At 40.8% G+C, this 19,649-nt stretch overlaps 1 long non-coding RNA gene across 1 annotated transcript; it reads right to left on the minus strand.

The window, feature by feature from the left end:
• Nucleotides 1-10,890: 10,890 nt before the first annotated feature.
• LOC148133029 (uncharacterized) lies at nt 10,891-18,337 on the minus strand. Its single transcript, XR_015746032.1, has 3 exons — nt 18,204-18,337; nt 14,888-15,009; nt 10,891-12,813 (listed from the first exon to the last, which is right to left on the minus strand). It is a non-coding gene; the product is annotated as an uncharacterized LOC148133029 (long non-coding RNA).
• Between the last annotated feature and the right edge of the window lie 1,312 nt (nt 18,338-19,649).

A 19,649-nucleotide genomic window follows, 5' to 3' on the forward strand; every position in this document is an offset into this window, starting at 1 on the left:
GTCATGTTACTGGCTGGGAGTGGCCAACTCAATATCACTCATATTGAGGCACGCATCTCCTCGCCTGGCCTCTCATGACTGTGGGGAAGTTGCAACAGTCATAAGTGTCAAAAACAATAATATGTCACTTTTTTCAATGCCATTGTAACTTCGAATGGTCACTCCACACAAACAAAGTACCAGCAAAGGAAGGGGAAAAAAAACTCCAGAGAAGTTCCAGAGACAGGAAGTCTAGTCCTGCCAAGAATGTAATAAGGGTTAACGGAGAGGCAGTTTCTGTAAGCAACACCAGAATGTTTTCTTCCTGCCTTCCTTACAGGATTAGGCCAGTAATTTCTTCTAACAACCGGTTCTCCAAACTGCTTAGAATGTTAACAACCGGTTCTTGCGAATAGGTGCAAACTGGTAGAATCCCACCCCTGCATGCACTATTCTGTATAACTTACCTGAGAAAGTGTTTCAGGGCATTACACTCCCTGTTCCTCACAAGAAGAACAGATTCATAGTTTGGGGTTGCTCCTTGACCCCCAGCTGTGGTTAGTCTCATGTTTTCATAGTTATGGGGTTGAGTCCTATGAGGGCTGACTGTCTCAGAGAGCAGATCTACCACTCAAGTCTACCTGATTTTCTTTAGTAGGAGGGGAAACTCTTTGGAAGATGTCCCTGCTACCTGAAGTTCAGCCCATGACTATATAGCAGAGGACCTTCTCTTAAATCCAGGGTGTCAAACTCAATTTCATTGAGGGCCACATCCGGGTTGTGTTTGACCTCGGAGGCCAGGGGGGCATGGGGCATGGGGCATGGCCATGGTGGGCGTGATACCGGACTTGTGTTGGGGGCACCTGTGGTGGCCAAGTGCTAAGGCAAGACTTCCCTGAGACCCTCCCTCACTCTCATTATAATCTCCCTCCTTCCTTCTTTGCTTCCTTCCTTCCTGCCTTCCTTCTCTTCTTTTTCCTTCCCTCTTCGTTCTTTCTTCTCCCTTCCCCTTTCCTTATTTTTCCTTCCTTGCTCTCTTCCCGTCTTCCCTTCTTTTTCCTTGTCTTTCCTCTTTCTCCTTTCCTGTCTCTTCTTGCATGCTCAGTGCAAAAGGGGAAACATTTCTCCTTTTGTTTTTAGTTTTTGATAGCCCTCTACGAATGAAAACGGAGCCAGGGGGGCTCCGTGTGGCCTCCCTGGGCCCCATTTTCAACCTGGACAGCCTCCTGCAGCCCTCTGCCAGTGAAAACAGAGCCTGCGGGCCACCTGTGGGCTCCTGGAGCTCGATTTTCACTGGCAGGAGGCTGCAGGAGGCCATCCAGGCCAAAAATGGTGGTGGCGGGGCACGCACGTGGGGCCCCCCCAGCTCCATTTTTGCTAACAGAGGCATTGTGGGCCAGTCCTTTTCTGTTTCCAGGCTGGGCCCATGGGCCAGATCTAAGCACCTGGCGGGCCAGATTCGGTCCACGGGCCTTGAGGTTGACACCCCCCCCGTCCTAAATAGACTATCTAATCATGGAATATGTTCCCCAAGGAGATGTATCTGATCCTGACTATCTCATCTCTACAGTATTTGGGGATATAGTGACAAGCTTTCAAAAAAAAAAAAATCGAAGAATTTTCTGAATTTATTTTCCATTTAATGACACTCATGGTAATTTTGCCTTTTATTGTACTGCCTTTTTAATTTGCGCTTTGTGATGAGTGCTGCATAAAAGGACAAACATGATACAAATTATATGCATAAATACATGAATGTTGAGTGAAAAGAAAACCATCATTCAGTATGATTTACATCTTATGAATACTTTTAAGACAGAGCAGAACATGAGCTTGCTACTACTACCAATCACAAGCAATGCCCCGGGGGCAGAATCAAAATGACAAGATTTGCAAGGAGTTAGGGATTGATATGTATAAATAGACAGCAGCAACTTATTTTAAAATCTAGGCCTACAGATTATGGAAATTGATTCCACTGATTTGGCTTCATACTGCCTTTGGCGTTGCTTTATACAGGCTTGCCTTGCCTTGCCTTGCTTGGAATATCTCCTACTTCTCATCATTCCCAAAATTATGAGGACTACTACAGTTAGAATTTATTTATTCATGAAAACTTTTCTCTCAACTGCCTTCATCAAAAGGATGGGCAAAATTATCCATTCCACCCTATGCCTATTAAAATGATAAATAACTAGAGCTACCGGAAAGGAGAAGGAATGTTGGAAAAAGGAAGAATAGGGGTATTTGCAGAATAAAACAGTTAAGATGGTGGCCATTAACTGCATGTTTCAAGTCCTGTTATGCCCCCCTTTTAGGTGCATTTTGTCTAACCCATATAAAAAGAGGGCCGGGCTTTGATCACTTGGTTGAAGAACTCCATCTTGAGCCGTTTGTTCTTTTCTCCAGATGCCGCTGAGCAGTGGTGGGATTCAATTTTTTTTACTACCGGTCCTGTGGCCGTGGCTTGGTGCGCGTGTCAGGGCAAGGTTACTGTAATATCTCCAGTCAGAGGTGGAATTTGCCGGTACTCAAAATTTCCGCTACCAGTTCTCCAGAACTGGTCAGGACCCGCTGAATACCACCTCTGCCTCTGAGTTGAAAGAGAAAGAAGAATTGAAAGGCAAAATCAGAAATAGGGTAAACAGGGGGGGGGGGGAGCAGCAACCCACAACAGTGACTACAGAATGAGGCCTCAGCAGAGAACCAACATTAATTTAACTAGGTTTCCCTCAGATTGAACCCTTTATGTGTTTGTTCATTTAGTCTTCTTATTTCAGAAATGTGCCTTTTATGAAGTACACCCATTTAATCTGCCATTAACTGTCATATTAAAATTGCTTTAACCATTGTCATAATAAATGTTTAGCATTCTTCCAAACAAGAGACAGGTGGAAAACTCGGGGGCTAAGAAAAATTGCATTTCATAAAAATGATGTAACAAGAACAGAATATAAAACCAATTAAATAAAAATCAAAAAATGATACAGGCCAAAAACAACCCCTCAGTGATTCTTTAATGGCTTTTCCATGTCTTATTAATTAGCAGCTTGACTAATTAGAGACTCCGCCAAGGAGGGCAGATCCAATTTTCCCTTGTTTCCAGAAGGGTTTACAGTCAGTAATAAGACTGCACAATTATTTATGATGTCAGATTTGTAAGCCTCGTCTGACAAATGCTTAACTTGGGGAAAAGAAACCCCTGAAAACCAAAAACCACTGACAAAACGCTGATCAGAATGAAGATGTACTTGGGCATTTTGCTCTCAAGTTAAATCCCTTAATGCTAATTAAAGCCATGCTCTTAGACGGGGAATTTTCACCTTGCAATTAAGCATGCCGATTACAGCAGGTAATCACCATGTGATTAAGATTGGGGGAAAGAACACTAACATCATCCTGAGTGAGCAGCTGAAATCATTTCTGTGGGTCTAAGTTTCAGGTCTTTCCACACTCCCCCTGTCCACCCAGGCAGGTTAAGCACTCTCTTCTCGGCATCAGGACCAAAGTACAAATGATTAGTTTTCTGATTTCTCTCTTCATGCCCTGAGTTATGTGCCATCAAGTCAATGGTGACATTGTAGATAGGCCTCTTCTAGGAGATTTTACAGTATCCTTCCCTGTCACGCCCACCAAGCCATACCCACAGGATCGGTAGTAAAAAAAAAAAAATGAATCCCACCACTGTTCTGTGGACATGGCTTGGTAGGCGTGGTGTGGCTTGGTGGGTATGGCTTGATGGGCATGGCAGGGGAAGGATATACTGCAAAATCTCCATTCCCTCCCCACCCCACTAACCTGCTTTCCAGCTCCGTTCTCCTGTGCAGGGCAACCAAAGAAGACCCAACCGATCATCTGGGACTCGGGAGGCAGAGAAGAGATGGGGGCGGGGCCAGTCAGAGGCGGTATTTGCCAGTTGTCCGAACTACTCAAAATTTCCGCTACCGGTTCTCTAGAACTGGTCAGAACCTGCTGAATACCCACCTCTGCTTATTACTGCAGACATGCAAATGATTGTGGGGGCTGGGATCAGCCTGTGTCCTGCTGGTTATGCTTCAGCTCTTGGACCCTCACCCTTAGGGTCATTCCAATTTTAAAATATGAAGAATCTGTCTCTTTCCAGCTGGGTCTTCCTACCCTTTCCACTTCCTGGAGCCTGCAGATCTGAGAAGTGGTAGATTTGAAACCGCCATGTTCTCCTGCGGTACCCACTATCTTCCCAGATTGTAAAAATCAGCTTTCCTGCAGATCCAAGGAGAGTGGGAGAGCTAAACCCACATTTACAATAAGATTGTAAAGCAGGTGATTATTACACTGGAGGGGGCGGGAGGGAGGATGGAGAGTTTCTCTGGATCAGATGCTGGGTTGAGTTGCTTTGGCAGCAAACTGAGTGCTAATCCCTCTCTCGAAGAAAGAAAGGAAACCCAACCAGTCGTGGTTTGTCAGAGATATCCAAGTGGAGCCCCATCCTGGGATGAGTTGCCTGCCAGGCTTAAGGGCCTTAAGAGGGCTTTGGCAGATGGCTAAAGCCACAGGTCTCCCCCTGGGTCGATACTGCATGCCCAGTTCATAGTTTCCTCCCAGCTGGTGAAGTCCAGGAAGGAGAGGGCAATAGTGTAAATCCAAAGGATTTAAGCAACACCTTTGCTTAACACACACCCTGCCCTTAGGAAATCAGGATACCGCCCATCGGGTGGCAAGCTAAAACAGAGGCAGAATGAAGGTTGGCAGCTGGGTTTACACTATGACAGTTTTCCACCAATGGAAAGGTGGGTAGATAACCCTTTGAGCCACGAGGAAAGCCCTCTAAAGAAGCCATTATTCTGATAATATTAAATAGCTTTAAGAAGTTGTGGTGAGTCTCTGGAAGCAGCTGCTAAGTCCCTGGACATGAATCATAGAATCACAGAGCTGCAAGGGACTTTGAAGGGTTTTCTAGTCTTGAATAGCCTGTTCAAGGCAGGAATCCTTATTACGGGAGCTATTTCTTATCCCCACCACAACCCTGAAAGGCATGAGGGTAAGCAGCCAAAGAGAAGAAAATGCTTGCTCCTAGTGTAGATGTGTATGTGTGTCCTTACTTCTCCCCCAAGGTTCCTATCTATACCATCTATCTGACTGTCTGTCTGTCTGTCTGTCTATCTAATCATCTCTATCATCTATCTATCTATCTATCTATCTATCTATCTATCTATCTATCTATCTATCTATCTATCTATCTATCATCTATCTATCTATCTATCTATCTATCTATCTATCTATCTATCTATCATCTATCTCTATATCTATCTATCATCTATATCTATCTATCTATCATCTATATCATCTATCTAGATATTATCTATCTATCTATCTATCTATCTATCTATCTATCATCTATCTATCTATCTATCTATCTATCTATCTATCTATCATCTATCTATCTATCTATCTATCTATCTATCTATCTATCATCTATCTATCTATCTAATTATCTATCTGCATCTATGTAACTTTCATCTATCTTATTTATCTCTATTTAATCTATATCTATCTAGCTCTATATCTATCTATCTATCTAATTATCTGTCTGCATCTATGTATCTTTCATCTATCTTATCTCTATTCAATCTATAGCTGTCTGTCTGTCTATCATATCTATCTATCATATCTATCTATCTATCTATCTATCTATCTATCTATCTATCTATCTAATTATCTGTTTGCATCTATGTATCTTTCATCTATTTTATTTATCTCTATTCAATCTATATCTGTCTGTCTGTCTATCATATCTATCTATCTATCTATCTATCATCTATCTATCTATCTATCTATCTATCTATCTATCTATCTATCTATCTATCTATCTATCTCTATATCTATCTATCATCTATATCTATCTATCTATCATCTATATCATCTATCTAATATCTATCTAGATATCATCTATCTATCTATCTATCTATCTATCTATCTATCTATCTATCTATCTATCTATCATCTATCTATCTAATTATCTATCTGCATCTATGTAACTTTCATCTATCTTATTTATCTCTATTTAATCTATATCTATCTATCTAGCTCTATATCTATCTATCTATCTAATTATCTGTCTGCATCTATGTATCTTTCATCTATCTTATCTCTATTCAATCTATAGCTGTCTGTCTGTCTATCATATCTATCATTATCTATCTATCTATCATATACATCTATCTATCTATCTATCTATCTATCTATCTATCTATCTATCTATCTATCTATCTATCTATCTATCTATCTATCTATCTATCTATCTATCTATCTATCTATCTATCCATCTATCCATCTATCCATCTATCTATCCATCTATCCATCTATCCATCTATCTATCTATCTATCTATCTATCTATCTATCTATCTATCTATCTATCTATCTATCTATCTATCTATCTATCTATCTATCTAGTTTGCATCTATGTATCTTTTGTCTATCATTTATCTCTATTCAATCTATATCTGTCTGTCTGTCTATCATATCTATCTATCATATCTATTTATCTATCTATCTATCTATCTATCTATCTATCTATCTATCTATCTATCTATCATCTATCTATCTATCTATCTATCTATCTATCTATCTATCTATATCTATCTAATTATCTGTTTGCATCTATGTATTTTTCATCTATCTTATTTACCTCTATTCAATCTATACCTGTCTGTCTGTCGATCGATCTATTCATTGATCTATCTAACATTGATATAAACAACTTGTATGGCACCCATCTCACAGAGCTTATCCCTGCAGCTCATCATCTCCAGGGAGCCTGGATACCTTCCCACTTTGTTTTTCCATTCTCCCATTCTTCTCTCCCTCCTTTCCATCCTTTTTGGACAGAACTCCCCCATTTCCCCAAGGTGACCCAGCTCCTTCCCCATCTCATTGGAGCTGCTGGGCCCGAGAGGTTGAGCAGGGCTGGATCTTTTCTGGTGGTCAGCCAATCACAGGTTCTCCAGCAGCGGAGGGGGGGACTGAACCCCAGAGGAGCCCAAAGCATCCCACAATCCCTTCATGGTTGCCTTTAGAAGGATTTTGGGGATGAATGTCCCCCCCCCAACACCTTAACAACCTTGGCTCTTGGATATTTTCCAATCCTGGAGTTTTGTGTCTTAAATAGGCAGCAACAGTCAGACTAGTGTTGGGAAAAATATCCTTCTGGGTGGGGAAGAAAGACACTGGACCTTGGAGGCTGTTTGGGAAGATGGTTTAATGGTGGACAGGACTACATGGCTTGGAGTGAAGTGAAAAAGACGATCACATGCTTGAAGATGTTGGGTGAAGGAAAAGAAAAGAGCAAGATACTGAGAGACCCTTAATTTTATACCCTCTGTTGGGCCCCACCTTAGTGTTTCCTGCTCCTGTGTAAGAAATTGTATCCCTCTGTTAATATAATGCAATCCTAAATTGTATTAACAGAGGGATACAGTCAAGATCAAGGAAAGTACTAATACCACTCTATAAAGCCTTGGTAAGACCACACCTAGAGTACTGCATCCAGTTTTGGTCACCACATTATAAAAAAGATGTTGAGACTCTAGAAAAAGTACAGAGAAGAGCAACCAGGATGATTAGGGGACTGGAGACTAAAACATATGAAGAACGGTTACGGGAACTGGGCCTGGCTAGTCTAGTGAAGAGAAGGCCCAGGGGAGACATGATAGCGGTCTTCCAATATTTGAGGGGCTGCCACAGAGAGGAAGGGGTCAAGCTATTTTCCAAGGCACCTGAAGGCCAGGCAAGGAACAATGGATGGAAACTGAACAAGGAGAGATTTAACCTGGAAATAAGGAGAAACTTTCTGACAGTGAGAACAATCAACCAATGGAACAGCTTGCCCTCGGAAGTTGTGGGAGCGCCATCACTTGAGACTTTCAAGAAGAGATTGTACTGCCATTTGTTAGAAACGATGTAGGGTCTCCCGCTGGGGCGGGGGGTTGGACTAGATGACCTACAAAGTCCCTTCCAACTCTGACTATCTGTTAATCTGTTAAATGTATCCCATTGGCTGTCAGACTCCGGGGGGGCGGGGCAAGGATCTTAGCTTTGTAGGCTTTGTCTGGACCAAATGGCTTTACCTGAGTGCTGGCTGATGCAATCTTCCCAGGCCATGTGGTGATATGGATAGAGGGCTTTGTTATGTAGAATACTCTGGCCCAGGCCTGAATGGCCCGCCCATTAACAAAGTGGGAGGGGGGGAGTTTCTGCCTCCCTGAGTTTCTACTTCCCTTTTAGGGGAAATATTCTGCCTTTTAAATATTTCCTAGGATATTTCATTTTTCTAGGAGAGGGGTGGGTGCTAACTTCCTACAGTAGAGCAGGATATTTCTAGAGATTCCTTTTGTTCCTGATGAATTGTTACAACAGATCATCCCCACTGCCCCCTCCCCCCATATGCAGGAAATGTTTGGTGAGCATGTTAATGAAATCACTCTAGCATTCATGGAATGTATGCTGGGATCCTGTGTCTGGACTTCTAATTACAAGAGGAACACAAAAAAGATTGCATTTTATTACTTGAGTGTGTGAGCACATGGCACGAGCACAATGACTGTGGAGGAAAATCATCCTGTTATTTCAGATTGCCATGAGTAGCTGTGCAGAAATCTTGGTTGCCAATATGAACTTACGGATTTAGTTTCCTCCCAAACTTTTTATGCTACATCAAATGGCTAGTTTTTCCTTGTGTTGCGCAAATATACGTGTACCTCTACAACTGCACAGTAATGCCGATTTTTAAAATAAAGAAGGTCTGATTATTCACCACTGTGCAATGATGAAGTCTTGTGCATAGAAAAAAAAAGCCCCGCGCACACCCAACATGGATTTCCTGCCTGCAAAATCCCTTTCCCTCTCATTGAGGTCAACAGAGAGGTGGTCAGGAAATGTTGCAAAACAGGTTCTGCGACTTTTCCTGCAATCCCACACTGCGAGTTAACAATATTGCTGGATTGGAACTCCTCTGATTTGGTAATTCAGAGAAGCCAAATAGCTATAAGGCACGGTCGCCCGGGAAAATATGGAAGGGAACAAGAGTCTGAAGGAGACCAGACAGGAACAATTCTTTGAAAACATTTGCAGGCCCTGTTGCTTCTCCTTTCTCTCCTTCCATCCCTGCATTCAAATCTAGACTGTCGTAGGTAAAAGGGAAAAGTTTCTTTTCTGTGAAATAAATCGGGATCGTGCAATGTCAATGTTCCTTCATTTTGGGTTATGATGGCATTCTCCTGGGAGGGTGACTGGCTGTCTCTTACTGTGTTGGGCTGATCAGAGAAGCTTAAAAATTGCAAGGTGTCCTTTAGGTCAGGGGTCCCCCAACCACCGGGACCGGTCCGTGGAACATTTTCTACCAGGCCGCCGGTTTGCTGGGCGCCCGCCATCTTGTTTTGATGAGAAAGTGTTTCCGGTGAGCTTTTCCAGTTGGAAAGCGGCGTTTGGGTCCTGAAGGAATCCTCGCACCTTAGTTTCGTCGAGGGGGCGGCTTCAACAAAACTAAGGCGCGAGGATTCTTTCAGCACCCAAGGCAAGGCGAGCCGAGCGACCGTCCCGGAAGTCGTCCCAGCCCATCGACAAAGGTACAAAGGAGGAGTTGAAGGTGGCGGGGAGAAGCCGGGACGGCTGGCTGGCCGGTCGGCTCACCGGTTGCTTGGCTCACCTTGCCATGCGTGCTGATGCCGGTACCGGGCCGCGGATCATTTTGTGATGCCGGTACCGGGCCGTGGCACAAAAAGGTTGGGGGCCACTGCTTTAGGTCATATGATCCACCCCAGACGCTTAGCTTTTCAGCCTCTGCTTGAATCCCCCACTCCCTGGGTAACTGGTTGCATTGTCAAATTACTCTATTAGACATGATTTGCTAATATATATTCAGAATCTGTTTTTCTGTAACTTGATTATCAGTCTATGCCGTGTCTTGAGGGATTATGACCTACTGTGTAACTGTCCTGTCCAGACAGTTTATAGTTAATGGGGAATTGGTATAATTAGTAATTGGGAGCTATCCCCTTAAGGGAATGCATCATGGTAAATGTAGTTAAGGTATCCTGGGAAATGTAGTCCATGTCATGTGGCCACATCTGTAATCCTGACTGGTCACTGAATTGACCCTTGGTGGGTTGGGGCAAGTTTCTGCACTCTTGCCTGGAACCAAGCAGCATGCTGCTGCCTCACCCCCTTGCTCCTTCATTTTGGGGATGAAAGATTACTATCCCTTTACACCAGAAAGTCAGCTATGCAAAGAGTTGGACGTTGAGATGAATCACAATGTAACTGTGAGTTATCTTGAGGATGCCTGATGAACCAAATAAAAAGACTTTGTATGGATGCTTTGTGGAGTTATCTGCCTACTTTGTAATCAGCTAATGGTTGTAAGGTCCAGAACAGTAACGGCCCTTCAGCCATTTTTCCTACGTCCTCCTAATTTTTTTTTTCTTGTCAAGGTTTAAACATGCCCATTCTTTCAAAATCATCTTGTAGGAGTCTTGATTTTTGGCTGCCCTTCTCTAGACCCATTCTGAATATTTTCTGACTAGGATCTAACCAGCATAAAATAGAATGAAACAACTACTTCCCATTTTGGAGATTTTCATTCATGCAGGCTAATGTGAAGTGTATCCCATTATCCATGGTTATTATGGTCGTGTTTGGGCTATGTACCAACTTTAAGTGCTTTGTTGTTTATTTTTAACATGGAAGACAATTTTTTAGGGGTCAAAGAGGCACACTGGACTGAATGGATAGTTTAATCACCTGGGGACTGGTATATGGCCGCTTATTATGTTGAAGATAATGACTGGAGACCAAGAATTATAAGCCGCCCAGAGATACTTGGTTGATTGGGTAGCTATAGAAACTGAATAAATAAAAATTAATAGTCCTCCAGCTTCTTGTTTATAATTGTTTTATTATTTTATAAAATGCAAGTAATACATTAAAGAATACAAATAGCTGGGTACCATTGTTTGTTACATTTATTTGTTACCTATTTCACTGTAAAGCTACTCGAGGTGGTTTACAATAATAAAAAGGAAGAAGTGAAAAGAGTGTAAACAAAAACAGAAACAAAATAGTACAATGAAATAAACAATGAAAAATACAATAATGAGAATACATCGATATGATAACAAAAAGATGGATGGGTGAAACACAGAGAGCAAGGGGAAAGGTAAGGTCTGCCGTCAATTCAGCAGTCACCTCCATATTTTTACAATATGAACTAAAATGGTTAATATAAAAATTACACTTGAAATGTCAATGTTAACTATAATTCCAAGATGCTAATCAACAAAAATTGCTTGAATTGTAAAGTTGTAGCTAAGTGTAGCATTGATAGACTATTTTATATATATTTATATGTATATTAAGTTTGGAGATTGCCCGTATCACACATAGAATGACTAAGTGGTGAAAATAAAAATCATATAAATATTACATTACAACAGGAAGCAGTTAAAACAGGAATAAAACAAAGTTAAGCTCACTGAATTATTTTGTAGTATAATAAGAATTTCTGTCTTGTGCTTAATACTGAGGTCTCTATTGTATTGTTATTTATTTTTATGAAAACAAAACAAAAATAAAAAGCTGCTTGGTAAAATAGATAACTTTTCCCTTTTTTATATTCCAACTGAGTTACAGTATTTATAAACTTTCAAACCACCTTAGACACCATACTAAAAATGATTGTATTTGCCTTTCTGCATGACACATTGTACATACGGAAGCCATTTTTGTTTAAACCACTGTGTGGATATATACTGTTAATTTTGCCACTGCTGTGTAATTCTCCAAGTTAAGTTCCTAATCAGATATTGTCAATGTTGTATTTTATTTTCAATATTGGCAAAGTTTTACATTATTTTTATCACGATGTTTTTCATTTGTGCTATGTCCTTGATTACTACTTTATATATGTTCCTCTAATAGAGGATATTGGTTTTGTAGGAGTATTTCAAATGTTCTTTTTTTCCTTACCGTCTCTTACTCATTCTTAAGAAGATTAAAGTTTATGATTTGGGCAAATTATAAGTACAATAACCATGGAATATTCTGGTTGTCCCTAAGTCCCTGTGTCTGTAATCTGTTCATGGAGCACAGGTGAACAATTTCTGCATATCGGTTACATTTTTCTTACTATTCCTGTAATCAACATGGAAAGCATTTGAAGGAGAGGCTAATGGTGAAATTGTTGAGCTTATATTTTTCCTTATGGAATCCCATGCTTTCGCCAGATTTGGCCTGATAAGATGTTCTTTCAGACTCTTGTCCTTATTTATTTATTCAATTGGTTTTGCTGCTCCTCTTGCCATGAGGCAACTTGGGCAGCCTACAAAGTTAAAAGCAGTAAAAACACTGTGTGTGTGTGTGTGTGTGTTGTGTATAACAATAAAATGCACATTATGATTAAAAGATGGGGAGGGAGGGAGCAAGATGGATGGGGGAAGGAGAGGGTGGGGTCTACTATCGGTCCATCAACCACCTTCCAGCATGATACTACCCAGTTGGGACCCAAGCCAATTGGTAGAACCACATCTTCAGGCTCTTATGGAAGTGGAGGGTGGGGTGGGCAGATCTCACCCTAGGAGCAAGATGTTCCAAAAGGTTGGAGCCACAGCAGACAAGGCTCTTCTCCTGGACCCCACCAGCTGGAATTCCTTGATGGGATCTGCAACATGCCTCTTCTGCTAGCACATGTGGGGCAGGGCTGTCTTATTGAGGTGAAACAATTCCTTTTGTACTGTATCTGCAGAGTCCATTAGCCAGCTTCTTCCAGTATTGATGTCCTGTTATTCAGAATCCTCCAGCTTCTGAATTTCAGAAGGAAAGAAAGGAATGGAATGGACACTCACAGGCATAAAAGTAGCTTATGCTCTGCTTTATATCAATAGCCCCTTAAGCTACTGTGCATTTGTACAGAATTAAAATATCAAAGCCATAGAATGCTTGAATATATACAGTGGCTTAAGTCTTGAGTCCTTGAAGACTTTTTTTGGTAAGACTTACAGGGGAAAAATCTGATAATATCAAAAAGGAAGAACGGATATATATGCTGGAAATTTATTTACCATCTGTTTGTTTACCATTTTTTTCACCAATTTCTTGCGCAGCTGACTTTTGTATTGGAACATGGCGGTATTTAAAACTGAGCAAAGTTAAATCTGATTAGTACTTAGCTGGGAGACTAGCAGGAAATCCTCTGCCATAGTCATTTCCTCTTCTTTCGTGGTGGTGTGTGGTAATAGGTATAGAACAGGCTGGATCACCAAAGCCACCTGAGAATTGCACCTCTTACTCTTTTTGCTAAGTGTAGTCAAACATCCAGGTGTTGATGTATGTATGCTAAAAGATTTTGATCTAGACTAATGGAATGTGCCAAGGATTGATACCCAGTCAGAATTTGTGCAACTATTTTGCCTTTCTGGAATGCCTGTATTCTCAGTCTTTTAATGACACATGTATTAAGAAATAGGAGATTTGAATCAGCCTTATGTCTTCCTGGAACCTTCTAGATGTGTTGAACTATCATCTCCATCATGAACTATCATCTCCATCATCCACCAGCACATGAAAATAATTAGATCTGTAATTCCACATACCTGGAGATAATAGTGAGGGGAAGTTCCACTGCCAGAATACTCCAGTCAAAGCAGTCATTGCCAAGCATTATGGGAGTTGAAGTTCATATATATGAAGAGAAGCCTATTTGAAAAAGGCTGTTGTAAAAGGTGACTAGTTTGTCTGATTCCAAAACAAGACTCTTCTATAATTTTCTAGATGAATATTTAGTGCTAAAATCTGTTCAGAAATACATTAAGGACCGACTTGGATAAGAATTTGCTGAGATTGTTTTGATTACTTTCTAAAAATTAATTAAAATATAGATAAACTTCCTTGATGATTTGGTTGGGGATATCTATAAGAAAATGGAAAATAATTGATCTGTGCTTTTCAGCTATAAGCATTTTTACATGCTGAAATGCTAGAGTGTCCCAGAAACTTGAGAAATATGGAATGTGTTTTGGCTAGGGTAGGGTCAATAAAGGGAACAAGATGCTTGATCTTAAAAAGCTTTTGCAGAGAACTTGTGCCTGCTTTGATAGGTGGGATTGGATACCACAAATTACCTTTTGTGATACCTTTTAATCACGAGGATTTGTCCTTGACTTGACTTTTTCTCAAGAAGTTCAAGACACTGTACCTAGAACTCACGTCTCTAACTTTTCCTCATCACTTTGTGAGATAGTTTAGACTGAGTGATAGAGAACATACATAGTGAAAACTGGATTTAAACTTGCACCTTCCCACTATTGATCCAATGCCTAAATCCATTATTTTCCCACTTTGACAACTTTAAGACTTGTGGACTTCAAACTCCCACAATTCCCCAGTCACGCATCTTAAAGTTGCCAAGGTTGAAAAAACACTGCCTTGATCGCTGTCCTGCAGGCACAGTTTGGCCTCTAGATAGGTTGACCTGATCATTTTCTTATATGTCCCACAAAATGCTTTTTAAAAAAGCTGCCCAGGGTAAAAGAATATTGGTGTTGGTTGGTTTCCAACATTGAAAATGCAGAGTTTTAGATTCAGCCCGGTGTAAAAACTGGGTGAAAATAAACTTTTCCAGCTGCTGGGTGTAGTCCAATGAAGATTCTTCTAAAGGGAAAGAGGGCGAATTGATTTAAACTAGGGGATGCAGTAATAAAAGAATTTGGGAACAAGAAGATAGATCTACTCCCTATTGCCTGCATACATCAGGTATCCTAATGTGCTTGTAAGAGAACAGCTGACATGATCCTTTGACTCAAATGTGATGGGTGCTTGCATGTCAACATCATTCCCTTTCCAGTAAGCATTACTTTCATGCAATTAAAGAGAACGTACCTTCTGCTGGTCCATGAAAGTAGTATGTAGTCATGGTATTGATTGTCCTCAAGACCAAACCAACATCTGCCATGTATGGGAATAGTTCACCATTAGAAAGAATCTGGCAACGTCTTTTCTCCCTAACCAATAAAAGACATATCCTTTTGTGATCTGAAAGTCATTTTATCAGGGGCATAGAGTGGGTAGGCCAATGTAGGAATGAAAATGGAATGTGGAAGGGAAGAAGGATAGTTCTGTGTCTGATTAGTACCTGGATGGGAGACTACCAAGAAATCCCAGGTCTGTAAACTACAAAAATGGACAATAAAAAAATATTCACGGATGATAAATCATTTCTAGATAATTGCCAAGAAAATGTAATGTCCATGACATTATCAGAAGTTAAACTTGATTCGATGCATCTTTACTTTTCATCAGGATCTCATCTACCTTTTGAAGCTTCCAAAGGAGGAGACCTTGAAGAATTGTTATTGAAATTATCAAGTTCTCTTAACAGAATCTATCAATGCCCCTTTTACTGTCTTTGTCTTTACCAACCGAATCCTACCTTTTAAAGTGGCATGGACGACCATTTTGCACAAAGGACTATACCTTGCCATGTCTCTACCACACCCTACTTAATCCATTTAGCCATTCATCTAGTTAAATGTCTGGTTCTGGCAACAAATATCATCACACTAACTGTGTAATGGACAGATATATTTTGTTAGCCATTTTAGAATTCCCACACCAACAGGTTGGAAAGGGTATACCCTATGACAGATTGGAGACTGTTTTCAGCTAAATCATAACTATTAATCATAACTATTAATCATAACCTTGATCTGTTGACATCTTTTGGGAGTTTTCAAGAGTAAGGATGGATAGTCAATAAATCTCAGCTATACCATTAGAGCACTATGAAACATTCCATGACCAATTTCTAATAAAAATGTCTCTGTTAAACATTTGTTTGGCACAATTGGAATCCATAAAAAAATAGGAATAATAATACATTAATGTAGATTATACAGACTGTATGTTAAATTTAGATAAACATTTAAAGTATCATGTTTCAGATAGGATATCAATTATTGCATGCATTACAGCTTAAAGGGCTTCTTTGCATGGGTGTCTTTTGTTATTATCTCATTGCCCTAACTGGCTACAAGAGCTATTATATATTTAAGAATAAAGCTGCTGCTAACACTTACCAGAGAGACAGTTTAGTATAGTGGTTAAGATACCAGGCTAGAAACTGAGAGACTGTGAGTTTTAGTCCCATCTGAGCCATGAAGCCAACTGGGCGACCTTGGGCCAGTCCCTCTCCCTCAGCCCTGAGAAGAAGGCAATGGCAACCCACTTCTCAATATCTTGGCACAAAACCTGCAAGGACTAGTTAATTCAATTGCCAGGGCTTAAAGGCACACCCACACAAACTATGCCAATGCATCAGGTAGGTTAAAAATAGTATGTCCAAATCAGTTTGTTTTTTTAATGCTTAGGTAGAAGAAAAATAGGGATTAGTTTTTGTGTTAGCATTCCACTTTTTTTTTTGTAGTCGTAACATGACAAATAGCTTATTACTCCATACTAGTGACTGTTAGGTTGAAACTTGTGTAAGTCTTATTTGTCACCTACTCAGAATCTTATACAACTATGAAATCAAAGGAAGAGCTGCACACTGTAAACAGCTGTGATTCTAATGGAGCTTTGGTCTGTGTGTGTGTGTGTGTGTGTGTGTGTGTGTGTGTGAGAGAGAGAGAGAGAGAGAGAGAGAGAGAGAGAGAGGGGAGAGGAGAGAGAGAGAGAGAGAGAGAGAGAATGAGAATGAGAATGAGAATGAGAATGAGAATGAGAATGAGAATGGAGGGCGTAGACTTGTGTACGCAGAGAAAAACTGCCTCAAAGTATTGAGGAGATGGTGAAGAAAAAATTACCACATAGTTCCCAGGAGATTCCCCCCAAATGCTCTAGAACTTCCAACTCTCCCCCCCACCATTTAAAATGAATACAACATTTGCACACACAAAATAATTTATCCACGCTAGAGCTTTTTGACCAACCGGATGAATTGAAGGGATAGGAGAAATAAAATTTTTAGAGAGCATGGGGATAATAAATGTGAAGGTGTGGGACATGGAATTTAGCTTCTGGATGAGATATTTCCCCACTTCTGTCTTGAAGTTTATCTCCAGGAGCTACAAGCAAAGTCAGAGCTGCCTCCCAAAGAAGGAGGAGAATCTGCCACTTGACCTGCTCTTGCTGTCACCCAATGTCTATTCCAACCATATTTCCCCTTGATTATTGACTGGCCAGCCAAGTCCACCCACCTCCTGAGAGCTCCCCAGAAATGGAGTCCCTGAGGAATCCCTCAGAGGCATTGGGCTGGGTGGAAAGCTGCTATGGAGAGCCAGGGGCTTTAGGAGCAATGAGATGGTTGCTCCAGAGCATGGCCCCAGTTTGTTGTTCTTTCCTGAACAGCAGATATTAACGTCAAATTGCAGTAGCAATGGCTGTTTCTGTGTGATTTGCATAGGTGTATAAGTTAAATTGTTTCAAGGAACTGCAGGTGTAGTTATAAATTCCAAGAATTTAAAGAATTTAAAATTCAGCTTGAACTACTTCTGGAAATAAGTGTGTATACAATAAATGTTTTCTCCAGCATATGTCTTCCAAATATATTGGACCACATCTCCCCGTAAGGCCCATCTTGGCCAACATTTCTGGAAGGCACCGTATTGAAGAAGATTGGGGAATAAAACCACTTCAAAGCAGCAGTTTCAACATTTAGGTAGCATCTTCAGGTTTGTGACCAATAATAGATTTTGCCAGAATTCTAGAACGTGGAGGCTTTATCCAAGGGTCTTCAAACTTGGCAAATTTAAGACTTTGTGGACTTCAACTCCCAGAATTCCTGAGCTAACATGACTGGAGGAGGAATTCTGGGAGTTGAGGTCCCAAGTCTTAGAGCTGTCAAGTTTGAAGACCCTGTATATTCCTTAAGCATTGTAGCTAAAAAGGGTTTATCGTTGTGTTTCAATAAAGCATGGCATGAAACAGTTTTTAGAAAAAAGCACACATTGGGAAAGTAGCATTTTAAAAACACACAATTCCATAAAGGAAGCAAAAAAATGTTGTGTTTAACTGTACCTTTGGAAAGGGAGAAGTCATCCCATGTTCCGAGACCTTGCATCACAGTAAGGGAGGGGCGATTTCACTCCTCCAGCCCTCACCCCCAGGATAAATGCAATCCATCATCATCCTGCATTTGTAACTCCCTTCCAATGCTGCTTTTTCCCCATGGAGTAACCCTGTACACACACATACACACCTGTGACATGGGGAATCCTCTTCATCATCTGCACCAGGAAAGCCCAGTTACAACCATGCTGTCACCGTGTCTCTTTTGAAATTGCATTTTTGGTGCCCTGTCTCACTTTTGAATGTGGAAACTTTTGGTTCTGTGTAAAAAACGACAGACAGACAAGCCACAATGAAAAACGCTCTGCTACTTTTCTCTGATTAATCTTGAATCACAGCCATTGCCTTGCAGGCCCCGGGGCAAGTCTTTGAAGCAGGTCATGGTTTTCCTGCTTTTACTTGAACCACCTCCCCCCTCAGAGAAAATGTCTCCTCATGACGCAGTGAAAAAATATGTTTTTTTACCTTTGGCATGAGTGGTATGTAGGAAGACTCTGGAGCTATTGCAGGGTTCCTTTAACTGTACCCAATTTGGTGGGCTGAAGACACAAAAGAGCCAACAACACAGCTCTCTAGACAACACATACAAGCACTCACACCTATTACTCTCTACTCACTCTTTTCAACTCTTCCCCGTAGCTACTATTAATCTTACTACTGCTACTCCAACTACTAATCCTTGTGACTACTGATAGAGAATATTATCCAGTCTAAGCTGCTTTACTTCCCCACTTACCTTCTTGTCTCCCCTACACAAACCATCACAAAGCTTTTATAGCCAATGACGCTGTTCTGCCTGGGGAGAGGCTTTAAAGAGACAGGACAAAAGCAGCACAGGTGCTGGCCATTTTCTGGCAACCTGCTCTCTCAGTGGGCCCAAGAAAGAAAATGCCTCCTTTTTTCTCTATGAGGAGACAGTCTACAGTGGCCTCTGATTGTCAACCAGCAAAGCCAAGATGGACTTCACCAAGTGGGAGATGAAGGCAGCACCTGACCTCTGGCTTGAGATACAGGAGCAGAAACAGCAAAGCAATGTGTGTTACCAGTGAAGTTCTTTGCTCTCTAAGGTGGGATGCTCCCTTCAGGTGCAGCACAAAATATTTCCCCATCATCATCCTTCTTCCTTAGGATCTATGGAAGAGGAATGTGTTAGGCCAAAAATGACTTAGATTGGCCTTGACCAAAACTTGGGCTTTCTATCTTCCAACTTTTACAATTGCTTCATCTGTACATGTTCAACCTAGTCTTGGATAGTACAGGAAGTATAGGGAGCTGCTGTTTTTCCCTAGACTTATTGATAAATTTGGGCTCTTTCCTTTTAGCTTCTGTACTTGGAAAATTATATGTGTCTGTAATGGTGGATACATGGCTGGTTATACTGTACAGATGAGAAATGTTTTTGTCCTTAAATGTTCTTCTTTCAGTTTGGAAAAAATATTCATTTTTTTTCCCTGGGGACTAACATAAAATAAACTAGGTAGATGGGATGAGTGTAGTTCTCAAATAAAGGCAACTCTTGGAATGTTGGTGTTTGTTGAGTTTGGTTTTCTTCTTGGAAAATATATTACCAATAAAC

This window comes from Notechis scutatus, chromosome 1, assembly GCF_049901735.1.
Source record: "Notechis scutatus isolate UNSWTSFEM ecotype Mainland chromosome 1, rNotScu1.2, whole genome shotgun sequence".
Taxonomy (NCBI): Eukaryota; Metazoa; Chordata; class Lepidosauria; order Squamata; family Elapidae; genus Notechis; species Notechis scutatus.